This window comes from Anguilla rostrata, chromosome 12 (genome assembly GCF_018555375.3).
Source record: "Anguilla rostrata isolate EN2019 chromosome 12, ASM1855537v3, whole genome shotgun sequence".
Classification (NCBI taxonomy): Eukaryota; Metazoa; Chordata; class Actinopteri; order Anguilliformes; family Anguillidae; genus Anguilla; species Anguilla rostrata.
Genome location: NC_057944.1, coordinates 36,339,218 through 36,352,071, shown reverse-complemented (window position 1 = coordinate 36,352,071; position 12,854 = coordinate 36,339,218). Strand labels below are relative to the sequence as shown.

The window sequence follows — 12,854 nt, the reverse complement described above, 5'->3', positions numbered from 1 at the left end:
GTGTTACTAACATTTTCTGACTTGAATATTAGCTTGCCAGCTAACATATGTGATTTCAGCTGATAGTACATGTATCTGGTTAGCAGGGATAGGCTGTTCACTTAACATTACATTACTGTGGACAGTTCTAGAGGGCTTTTAGTGTGTCCGGGAAAGCCAGTTCCATTTTCTTTTTTAAAATCCACATTTAGTTCACTGTAAAATCCCAATACCAAACATGCGAAACCATGTTGTTTAAAGTTACGTTTGCGTCCTTAAAACAGTTATGAAGGGCTGGTACTGTCTCAGTAATGGGTAAAACCCTACTGCCGTGGCCTCTGGCGAAATATCCAGACTGCTCGGTTTTGAATTTAACAGAAGGGCAGTAATTCCAGTGGGATGTTAGCTTGCCTGCAGAAGCGCGGTCTGGTTTAGTCATAATAACAACAGACACATTAAACTATTACTACACGCAGACCAAATTGAAAATCTCAGAGACTCAAAGACATACTGCCTGATTGTGAATATGCAAGTTTGTGAAAGATAAGGAATCTGCGTTATAGCCGTAATAACAACAGCTGCATTAAACTATAACGCACAGACCAAATCTAAAATCTCCTAGACCGTTTGTGAAAGATAAGGAGCGTGCGTCTTTGTTGTACTGAATGAGGAGGATCTGCTGGTAGACAGGCAGTGCAATTATAATGAACATATGCTTACTGTAAGAAGGCACATTGTTTTTTTTTTTTTACTGGATTGCGACAGTCTTCATTGTTGTCTAATTGCTCAAATATGCTGGAACGCAGACAAGATTTTTATCAGTTTAATTACGGCATCCCTGTAATTCTTAAACAACACACACACACACAAGCGTGCATACAGTACACAGAAAATTCAATTCAATTGTATTTGTGTAGCACTTTTCACTGAGACGCTCTAAAAACACTGAGCCTGAACCCCAGAAATCCAGCAAGTGAGGTGAAGAACTGCCTTCTGGGTAGAAGCACATGCATAAACACAGATATATGTATTACAGTTTACACACAAACACATGCACACAAACACATTCGTTCTCTCTCTCTCTCTCTCTCTCTCTCTCCCCTCTCCCTCTCTCTCTCTCTCTCAAATTCAAATTCAAATTCAAAATGCTTTATTGGCATGAAATACACTTGTACTTATTGCCAAAGCGTACACATAGAAACAGGAATAGGAAACATTAAATACAAACAACAATGCAATCAACAGTGTGGCAATGGCCATAACGAGTAGGCTATACAACAACAACAATAACAATAAAAAATAATAATAATTGTGATTATAATAGTAATAATAATAATAATGTAGAAGAAAAAAAAAAAAAAAAAGGGATAGAAATTAATAAATAATTAAAATAAATATATTTGTGGTGGTCAACCAGTGTCCCTCAGATTATGGCAGGCCGAGATGTACTTTGCTGCTAGTGGAGCCGTTGGCCTTTCTCCTAGCAGGATTTGCATTTTTTCCTCTTTTGTTTGGGAAAGGAAGTCCTTTATAATTAGAGAGAATTTGTTGAAATAATGTGTCCTAATTTCTGAATATTTTTCACAATGTAGGAGAAAGTGCATCTCTGTTTCCACCTCTCCTGTCTTACAGTGACCACATATACGTTGTTCTTTTGGTAACCATGTATTCCGGTGTCTGCCTTTTTCAATTGCAAGTGCGTGGTCACTGAGCCTGTACTTGGTCAGGATCTGCCTCTGCTTTGTATCTCTGACAGAGAAGAGATACTCAGCCAATTTGTAGTCTCTTTTTAGGGTCCGGTAGCAATCTAGTTGTTTTGTGTTTTGGTTACATTATCCCAATATTCCAGATAAGAGATTTTGGTCTGTTTCATTACTTCGTTTACTTTGATTTGTTGGTAAGCAGTGCTGGTATGAAGCTGGTCTGTGATTTGTGTTAGTTGGGTTAATGGGTTAGTCAGCTTCATTACCAGCTGACTGAGGGGACTCTTTTCATGACTGAGCTCTTGGGCTTTCATTGCCTTAAATTGCAATGTGTCTTGAGGACTTGAATTGAGGTGCATCCAGAATTTTAATGCTCTTTTTTGGATGTGAATCATTAATGGATAATGGCCTAATTCTGCCCTGCATGCATTATTTGGTGTTTTCCTTTGTACTTGTAGGATGTTTCTGCAAAATTCTACATGCAGGGTCTCTATTGGATGCTTGTCCCATTTGGAATAGTTCTGCTGGCTGAGTGGACCCCATACCTCACTTCCATACAGTGCAATGGGCTGAATTACACTATCAAATATTTTTAACCAGATTTTAATTGGTATAACAATTTTTTGAAGTTTTCTTTTTATAGCATAGAGTGCTCTTCGAGCTTTTTCTTTTAAAGCATTCACTGCCATGTTAAAGCTCCCTGATGCTGTAATTGTCAGACCAAGGTACGTATAATTTAGAGTGTGATCTAGGGCGGTGTTGCCTAGAAAAAACTGGAACCTGTTTTCCTGACATCTGGCTTTTTTCTGGAAGATCATTATTTTTGTCTTTTTTAAGTTTACTGTCAGTGCCCAGTTCTGACAGAAATCCTCTACCAGAGCTAGGTTCTGCTGTAACCCTTCTTCAGTGGGAGAGAGCAGAACCAGGTCATCTGCATAGAGTAAGAATTTTACTTCCGTGTCATGTAGGAGGAGGCCCGGGGCTGTAGACTGTTCCAACTGCACCGCTAACTCATTGATGTAAACAGTGTTGGACTCAGACTACAGCCCTGCCTTACTCCCTGTTTTGGTGTGAAGAACTCTGTTCTTTGGTCGCCAATTTTCACTCCACATTTATTTTCTGAGTACATTGATTTAATTATATCATAAACTCTCTCTCTCTCTCTCTCTCTCACACACACACACACACACACACCCACGCATATACTCACTCACTCTCACACTCACACTCTTTTACTCTTTCTCTATTCCCTCTCCCAAACACACACACGCACACACACATACGCACTCTAAAGGAGATTCATGGCCTAGCAGATGAGAATAGGCGTTCTGGGACGTAGAAAGCAGTTTTGGGACAAAGTGTTTTTAAAAAGTAGTTTCCTGGCGCTGCCGGTGGAGTTCTTGGCTTCGTCGGGCTGTTTCCGGAGTTTAAAAAATGACCAGCGTTTAGCAGCACTAACCACAATTGATGGTGCGGAGTCAAGGTCTGAGTAATGAGCGTAGGCAGTTCATAGGATGGGGATCATCAATTTGAACTGCGCATATGGGCGTATTGGTTAATATCAAATGATACGGTTAAAGATGATACATTAAAAATGATTAGAGCGGTTATTAATGACGGGAATTGCGCGATCGCGTTAGCGTTGGCGTTAGCTAGCCACGCGGCGGCTCGGCGTCCATCTTGCAGGTCGCCCGTGGTGGATCTGGGGGGCCGGCTCAGCGCGAAGCACAAAGGCAGGCGGGCAAATGTATGAAACAGGAAACCACACTGGCAGCAGGGGCTGGTAATTAGTTGTCATACAGCCCCCTCCCTCCCCCCGCCCCCCCCCACGCCCTGCTTGCGATGCAACTTTTATAATGAGGCTTATGATTGGAGTAGGATAATGGCTGCCCAACCTGCTCAGGGTAATGGCAGTCTCTGTCATGGCAGGTGGTTTATTGTACGGGTCTCATGGTGGGGGGCGGTGGGGGGGGTTGCGGAGAGACGGAGGGTCTCAAAAATAGCCCTGCCACCCTTGTTGTTCCCCTTCCCCGTCGATCCAATCAGCAGGACGGAAAATTGCACCTCGCCCGTGCACAGGTGACGCGGACGATGGGAAAGTGGTTCGGACACCCTAAAATGGGGGCTGTAATGCAAAAATTCTCCACCGGCTCGATTCGCCGGCCGCACACCTGGTGCCTGTAATCGGAAACCCAGCCCCGCCTGGCTGTGCTCTCCCCGTCCCGCGATGTGTGAGGCCGATATTTCTCCTGACCTTCACTCCAGCGCTGTTCACTCCGCACCCACTAACTAGCCAAAAACAAAATACTGAGTCTGGATTCAATGAACATTAAGCATTAGCTTTGCCTTTAAATTAAAAAGTCAAAATTAAGGACATGTCATTTAAATGTAACCTAAAATGGATCGCTTCTTTCTTTGCTAGCGTACTTTGCAAAGTTAACTTTGGGTGTTTGCGAAACTTATACCAAATTATACCAGTAACATCTATATACATAACCGAGGATAAATTGAGGCCAGATTTAAGCTAAAGAAAAGGGAAGTTGATTGTCTCCAGGCTGTTGGCCAGTAGCCAGACGGAGGAAGAGAAGGGCAGCGCTGGACAGACGACATAAATGGAACGTTTTCTGGGTCTCGTCCGTCAGTCCGTCCGAACCCCCTCGCAGCCTTTAAAGTTCCGCGCGGAGCCCGTCGCCCGTGCGGTGAGTGATTTAGGGAGCCTGTCTGCGGTGGCGACGGGGCTTTTAGCGAGATGAGACGCACGGCGGGCGGGGGGGCGGGGGGGGGTGGCGCCGAGGACCGCGCGGCGGGGTTCGCTCCTCGTCCTGCTGGCATTCACTTGGAGGCCCCGCCCACTTTCGCCCCGCAGGCCGTCGGACTCATCCATCACAGATGCGGGGGCGGGGCGGGGGGGGATGATGGGGGGGGCGAGGCGCACCACTTTCGCCCCCTCCAGGAAATAATCGTCTTTTAATTTATCAGCGGACGCGATCGCGAGATGGCGGATACCCGCGCGCGCGGCCCGGAGGCTTCCGCCGCCCGCGCCGATCTCTCTAAGCGACCGCGCCTTTTAAATTACCGCTAATTTTGATTAACCCCGTGCGGTACGGTTGTACTGCGTGGCTTCGCCCGGCGAAGGACGGAACGCCGTTCTCCCCGGTTCCAAACGCCGTCCGCGGCGTAGATTTAAACGGATAATCCATCACGCCGTCTCTCTCTCTCTCTCTCTCTCTCGGATATCTCGACGCGGCAAGTCGATTTTCATTAAACGCTGCATGTTTCTAATTACACGAATAAATTGACAGGAGGGAGGAGGAGTTGGCATTCAAAAGCGGATTTAGCAACTGTTGTCGTTGTGCTGCTGCTGGTCTGTGAAAGGGTTGCAGTTCTCACCTGAGCCAGCGACTTAATCGGTCTGAGAAGTTCTGCCTGCTTCCGGTTCTGATGCCCTGAGTGGGTTTATTATATCCTCTGCCTGGCTGAAATGGGCAGAACCGTGCGGTCAGCGACTCGTGTAGGAGCTCCGGGTTTTTATGTATCTCGAACAGCGGACAATATGTCGCTTTTGCACCACGCGCCACCCGTAAAAATAGCAGTCTTATGTTTCATGTCCTCCCCTCCCCGTCCCCCCGCCCCCCCGCCCCCCCGCCATACCCACGAGCCCCCGAGGCGCGCGAGCCCTGCTGAATGATTAGTGGAGGCGCTCATGGGGAGGGACGGGGAGGTAACGTACACTAAGGAGGAAGGACAGTTCATTTCGCTCGCCGTCCGCCTTTTTGCCAATCACTTTACAGCCACCGCGCCGGGTTTGATCCTTTTATTGTAATGAAGTGAGGGGGGGGGAATGATGCACTGTAAACGTTAGCCGCTTAATCCGTATCTGTCCGTCCTGCCAGGGGGAGGGGCTACCGTGGAGGTGACCAAGCGGAGGGGAGGGGCACGGATGGAGGCGATCTTTCGGAAAATGTGACACTCCTAAATTAAATGGGCACACTTAAGGGGATTTAGAAATTCATCCCCTTGTTATCTGTTTTTTTTTTGCTCAGCTACACACCCCCCCCACCCCACCCCCACCCACAAAAAAATAACATCCCCTCTCAAATTTTAAATCTCTGTTGCACGCTGATTCATTGGCATGCCAAAGGATGCTGTTGCCAAAGTACTGGTGGTGTACAGAGGCAGACAATACATAATTATACAAATTTGGATTGGACCAGCTTTGGAATTTACAAAGCCAAACGACAAAGATTTTGGTTGCTTTGTGCTGAGAAAAACATGAACGTCAATAATTCACAATGAAAAGTACGTCTCAAAGTGAAACTGCAAATAAGCTTGTTTTCCTTTGTCTGAGAGTGTGGCAATGTGCGCTTGTTCAAAGAAAGTCTAATTGATTTGCAGTTAATCCTGTCTCCCCCTCTTTTATCCATCTCCACATCTGTCACATCTTCCATTGTCTGTTTCTTTCACTGTCTCCCTCCCTCCCTCCTTTCTTTCTTTGTCTCTACCTATCGTTCTCTCACTTCTCTCCTGCTATCCCGGTATGGGAGCTTTTTACAGGGTCCCGTACAAGTGAAAATGGTTTGTTACAGCAGTTGGTCCTCACACCTTACTGTACCATGCCCCTCCCCCCACCCCCCCCCCCCCCCCGCAAAAAATAGTGTATTCAGTGATTATGCGGCGTGAGACAATCAAATCTGCTCCACCGCTGGGCTGTGGCTGATGGCTCTCCAATCACAGCGTGCGCACTCGCGCACCTCTCCCAACACCCCCCCCCCCCCCCCCCGCCCCCGCCCCCCGCCCCCCCCCCCCCCCACCGCTAGTCCGCACTGCGGGTGCCGAGGGTGCGTTCGCAGTATCGGCTTGCGTTTGGGCACGCTCATAAATTATGTATGAAAATGGGATGTTGCGCGCGGTGCTGAGTATCTCTATATCTTGTCAGACACGAGTTGCCAGACGCGATTCTCACGGCTGATGCCGTCGACTTCTGCGCCCATAGTGTGATCTGCGAGATATTTCGACTGTGTGTGACTCGATTTCCATTTTGGGCGCTTTGGTACTCCAGCACACCGGATTTGAAATGAAACCATGAATATGAGGTGCAAGTGCAGACTGCATTAATTAATTAATTAATTACGTCCTCATTGGGTGATCTGTGTATGAATTACAGTCCTTTTTATACATAGTACTGCCACTTTAGGGGACCAAAAGCGGTTGGAAAAATGGGAAAATTAAGATAATCTTAAATAAAGTCGTCATTTTTTGTACTTTGTGTTCAGTGATCACCTGTACTGCAGCCATCTTCATTTCTGTCTGTGTTTTCGGTGATTTTTTGTCTTCAGTCTTGTATTCGGCAAGTGAAACACATTCAGGTCAGGTGATTGACTCAGCCAATCAGGATCACACTCCTTGGATCATTCCACTGAAAAATCCCTCTGTTGCTTTGGCAGTTTTTGTTTGGTCACGGTCGTGCTCTGTAGAGTTGTCTGCGGCCTCTTTGCCTCGTTGTACAAAGTGCAGCGCTCTCCTAGACGCCCGAACTTCCACAGCAGGTGTGCCTTTCTGCAGAGAAAGTGCAGCCGCAGCCCAAATCACAGAAATCACTCGCGCACGTAGAATAGACTTCACGCTTTATTGCGCTGAGCCAAATAAGCCCGGCTGCTGAATGGCTTTCGATCAAACACCAGAAATCCGATACGAATAAGAAATTTTGATCTGTAGCGAAGGGAAACCTTATCCTTTTTCCTGCGCTCGCTTTTCTGTTGGGAGAAAAAACGTTCTGGCAAGACGACAAACTCGTTAGCCGTTAGCGCGCTAGTTCCATTGGCTGATTGTCGTATCGTTGTGGAAATTGTTTGGGCTTTTTTGTTTGTGAAGGAGAAACGGTTGAGTGACGTCAGCTGCTTGATTCATTATTTTATTTATTCTTTTTAACACGAAAATACTACACAATAATAATGATGTCGCCAAGCAACATTAAATGCATTAAACGGCCAATCACAATGGCGAGCGCTGAGCGTACGTCCGTGCGTGTGTGGCTCGGTGTGTCTCCCGGGCTCATCCCTGGGGCTGTGATTGGACGAGCCTTCGATTGGTATTATGAGCTCATCTGAGCACTGATCAGTCCTCTTGAGCCCACGGCCCACTCAGTGAGCAAGTGTATTCTCCTTAAATCTCCTTGCCTCGCTTCATACACGGAACCCACGTGTTTTTGGCGTGTGTAATGTAAATGGCAGTGGGGAATGCCCTGGGGAGGCAGTGTAGCGTAATGGGTAAGGAGCTGGTCTTGTAATCTCAAGGTCCCAGGTTCGATCCCCAGGTAGGACACTGCAGTTGTACCCTTGAGCAAGGTACTTAACCTGCATTGCTCCAGTATATATCCAGCTGTATAAATGGATGCTGTGTAAAAGTTGTGTAACTCTGCATAAGAGTGTCTTCTAAAGGCCTGTAATGTAATGCACTGTCGCATGCCTAGAGCACGCCAGTGCTTAGTTTGGCGCGGTTTGTCCACGGAAAAGCGAGCAATTTTTACCGCGAATTACCGCGATTTTCTACACGCGTTTCCCATTCCATGACTGGGGGGGATGCAGCATACTGAGCCTGCGCTGGAGGAGGACAGTGTGTGTCTGGGAGCAGGTGGACAGCTTCGAGGACTCGTGCCGTTCTGTGGGGGAGAGGCGGAAAGGTAGAAACGGAGGGAGGAGAAAAGAAAAGAAGAAGCGAGAAACGGAGAAAAGAAGCCGCCGCATCTCTCTCTCTCTCTCTCTCTGAACTCTCCCTCTGCCTCTCTCTCTCTCTCTCTCTCACTGTTGTGTAGAGAAGAATGGATTTTTTCCTCAAAGAGAGAGGAGTCCGGGGCAGGTCTAATTGCGCCGCAAACCCAACTTCAGAGCCGGGCGGCGGCGTCCGCGGGGAAAAAGGTGGACGCGAAAACAGAAAGGGGAGAAGAGGAGGGCTGCCGGGCCTCTCCCGCCCACGTCCCGCCCGCTGGAATACCTCAGCGGCGCCTGCATTTGTATCACAAAAGGCTCAGAGACGCCGGTTTGAGGGAAGCTTATTATTGCGGCTTATTGAAAGTGGCTGCCTTTTGTGTTCCCCCTGCACACAATGCCAACCTCCTGTGAGTCTATCTATCTCTCTTTCTCTCTCTGTCTCTCTCTTTCGCTCTCTCCCTCTCTATATCTGCTTTTCACTCTTTGTCTCTCTCTCTCGCTCTCTCTCACTCTCTCTCTTTCTCTCTCACTCTGTCCCTCTCTCACTCTTTCTCCCTCTCTCTCCCTCTATCTGCTTTCCACTCTCTCGTGCACGTTTTTCGCTCGATGCCCAGCTGAAATGTATGCTCAGAAAGTTTGAGAGCTCTGCAGGAGGCCGGGTGGAGAGAGATGAAAGGGAGAAAAGATTACATGGCGAGGGATGGAGATTGTTGTCAGGGGGTGATCTGAGCTTCCTTAAAACCCAAGGTTTCCAGTTCCTGTAACTTCCTGTGGTTATCTGCTAATTCTTAAAAAAAAGCCCTAAAATCTTTTTTATATATTATATATTGTTAAACACCTTTGTAGGCCTACAGTTACTTCAAATTAGTTTTTTATGTGCAGTGGTTATGAATTAGTCCTGCTCATTGTTTTAGACGCTTGTTTATGTGCGGTATCCCATAATGCACTGCAGTGCCTTAATACTGCCAGCGGCTCGCTGTGTAAATTTTTTCATTGTATTTTTTGTGACACTAAGTATGTCGCATTAGGATTAACATTGATATGTGTCACCTTATTGGGCAGTTTGATCTCTGGTGAGGAGCCAGTAAGCTCAATTTTTATTGGATATGCGGCTTTTTTGACGGGCAGAAAAATTCTCCCAACTGCTAAACCTGGCCGGGTGTTGCCATTGGGTTAAAAGCCTGTTGCCCTCGACAACAAACCCACGCTGCTTCTGCGTTTGGCCAGGGCTCGTGCAGCAGGCCTCTTTCAAAAGGACAAACACACACCTGGTTGAGCTGAGAAACGGCCTCTCCTCACGCAAACATCGGGATAATGGCAGCGTATGCTTTTTTAATCACCCCACATTGTTTTTAGGAATCAGTGAATCGGTTCCTGAGCAGTGAGTGCGTGTATCTGCTTTCCAGGAGAGGGGGTCGGGGGGAGGGGCATGGGGTGAAGCCCAAATCGGTCTTTTTGCCAGCTGCGCCGCTCGTTCGTGATTGGCTGATTAATTGTGCTTCCTGAATCTGTTCGGCGGTCATCGAGACAGACGGACACAGCGAGAGACGATGAGCCTCTTTGATTCCTCCCGATGCCGAATTCGCTACGATAACGGTGGACACTAACGGAACAAGCTTTGAAACGCGGGATTTAAATGACAAACGTGTTGTGAAAAAGGTCACTGGTGTTGCAGCACGCAAATCGGAGAAATGGACGCCCTTTATTTGTTTGTTTTCTGCGTGAGCATTGATTGATTGTCCTTTAGGGGCAATTTGTGTGTGTGTGTGTGTGTGTGTGCACAGGTGCGTGTGTGTGTGTGTGTGCGTGTGTGTGTGCGTGTGCGTGCCTGTGTGCGTGTGTGCGTGCATGCGTGCGTGCGTGTGTGTGTGTGTACCTATTCTTTTCATTAATCAAAATGACCAGTCTGGGTTGATGAGGAGACCCTCCTTCCACCCCAGTGTGCTCGACCCTCAGACTCCCCCATCCTGGCTCTTCATCCCCCCTCGTCTCCCTCACTCGTCCTTGCTCGTAATTGGGTATTTATCAGATCGCTTCTGAAAGGAGGATGAGCCGGTTATCTGGCACAATTATCGGGAAAAATTGAATCTCCTGTCCGTGCCCGGCAGCGACACGGGGATTCTGGGAAGGTGGAGGACTGATTGTCTTTCACAGGAGGAGGTGTGTTTGGCGGGGGGGTACAACAAAAATATCCGTGTGACCCCCCCCTCCCCCCGCCTATTCTCTGACTACGCTCTCACCATTCAGCGGCCGAAGAACGCGCTTCGCCCGTCATCGGCGAATGCAAATGGCGGAGATTGTGCGAGACACGATGCGCGATTGTGACGGGCTGCCATGGCGATAAGACGCACAAAGCTCCGCCCGCCGCCCGGCCCCGTAGACCGTGGCGGTAGCTGGAGACCGTGGGGAGACCGTAGCGGTTAGCTTAGAGTCCGTGGGGAGACCGTAGCGGTTAGCTTAGAGTCCGTGGGGAGACCGTAGCGGTTAGCTGGAGACTGTGGGGAGACCGTAGCGGTTAGCTGGAGACCGTGGGGAGACCGTAGCGGTTAGCTGGAGACCGTGGGGAGACCGTAGCGGTTAGCTGGAGACTGTGGGGAGACCGTAGCGGTTAGCTGGAGACCGTGGGGAGACCGTAGCGGTTAGCTGGAGACTGTGGGGAGACCGTAACGGTTAGCTTAGAGACCGTGGGGAGACCGTAGCGGTTAGCTGGAGACCATAGCGGTTAGCTGGAGACCGTGGGGAGACCGTAGCGGTTAGCTGGAGACCGTAGCGGTTAGCTGGAGACCGTGGGGAAACCGTAGAGGTTAGCTGGAGACCGTGGGGAGACCGTAGCGGTTAGCTGGAGACCGTAGCGGTTAGCTGGAGATCGTGGCGGGTAGCTGGAGACCGTGGGGAGACCGTAGCGGTTAGCTGGAGACCGTGGGGAGACCGTGGTGGTTAGCTGGAGACCGTGGGGAGACCGTGGTGGTTAGCTTAGAGACCGTGGGGAGACCGTGGGGGTTAGCTGGAGACCGTGGGGAGACCGTGGGGGTTAGCTGGAGACCGTGGGGAGACCGTAGCGGTTAGCTGGAGACCGTAGCGGTTAGCTGGAGACCGTGGGGAGACCGTAGCGGTTAGCTGGAGACCGTGGGGAGACCGTAGCGGTTAGCTGGAGACCGTGGGGAGACCGTGGCGGTAACAGCTGACCGTGGCGGTAGCCGGAGAGGGCTGCCCTGGGGGACTCATTGGCTTAATTACCCAGGCGCGATAACGCGGCTTCCCCTCCCGCCGGCTCTCTGGGAGGCTCGTCTGCCAGTTAATTGGCTTCAGTTAAGCTCCCCTGCCCCCCCCCCCTCCCTTCCCCTCCATCCATGTAAAATGAGAACTTGGTTTTTTTCCCCCCTCCCCCAGCTATCTGCATAGTCAGAGTTGATGACGCCCTTGCTCAGGCATTTGAGGAGGTTGATGGATGGGTGCTCGTGTATCAGAACGAGCACGAGAGCGTACATCAGAGCGCTTTTTGGGGGCTCCTCTGGGACTCTCACTCTACATTTTTTTATATCTGCTGCTGATCCTGCTGCCCAAGGATCATCAATTTCATGTGAGATTTTACATTTTTCGCTTATCTGTTCCCCGCCCCCCTCCCCCTCCGTCAAACATTAGCCATGCTTGTTTCAGTTCTGTTTAAGGCGTCATTGGTTTTACAGCAAAGTTCCTCAGATTCCAGCCAGTTAGGTACATGGGTCACAGACTGCGAAAACTGAGTAAACTGAGTTATAATATATTACTGTAATTGGAGAACTGTGTAATCATGTCTTAGATAAGATACATTTTTAATGAGTTTCCATATCAAATGCAATTTACCCACAGGTGTTATATGTATTTATAGATAGCTTCGATATCTGCGACATCAAGCATGCTCTCTTCAGTCGGAAAATCAGTCGCTGAACACTGATTGGGTTTAAGGGCTGTGTTCTTTCGTTTCCCTGGACGAACGTGAGTGACAGATGTTCGTTTCGGCGGCTGGCCTGCAGACTGGCAGATGTTCGGCATGAGGACCTGGCAGTGAGGAGGAGGAGGAGGAGAAGAAGAGAGAGGCAGCAAAGGAGAGGGGGGTAGGGTGGTGCGTGGGAGGGGTTAGGGTAGAGGGTGGGTGGGAGGAAGTGTGTCAGATGGAGGAATCTGGGCTTCAGTTAAAGCATTTAAACAGGGAGGGGGGCCAGATTTTTTTTTTCCCCACAGATGGCTGATCGGTGAAACCAAATGGTCAGTTTTTATGGTACAGACGAGTCGTGTCGCTGTGGGCCAGTCCCTGCGCTGAACTGTAGGGGGCGCTGGTGGGACATTCTGCACCGGCTCCCATCCAAACACACACTTGTGTCTCTTTGCTGTGTCTGTAGTACACTGAGCTGAGTAATAAGCCCAGGCCTGTCATTTCTTAAGGGCACTGGACTGTGTTTGTGAACGTGTGAAGCTTGTCGATCTT

At 49.1% G+C, this 12,854-nt stretch overlaps 1 protein-coding gene across 1 annotated transcript in view; it reads left to right on the top strand.

The window, feature by feature from the left end:
- Positions 1 to 12,854, top strand: part of robo1 (roundabout, axon guidance receptor, homolog 1 (Drosophila)) — a 434,162-nt gene that overhangs the window by 103,379 nt on the left and 317,929 nt on the right. The gene's annotated exons all lie outside the window — the stretch shown is intronic.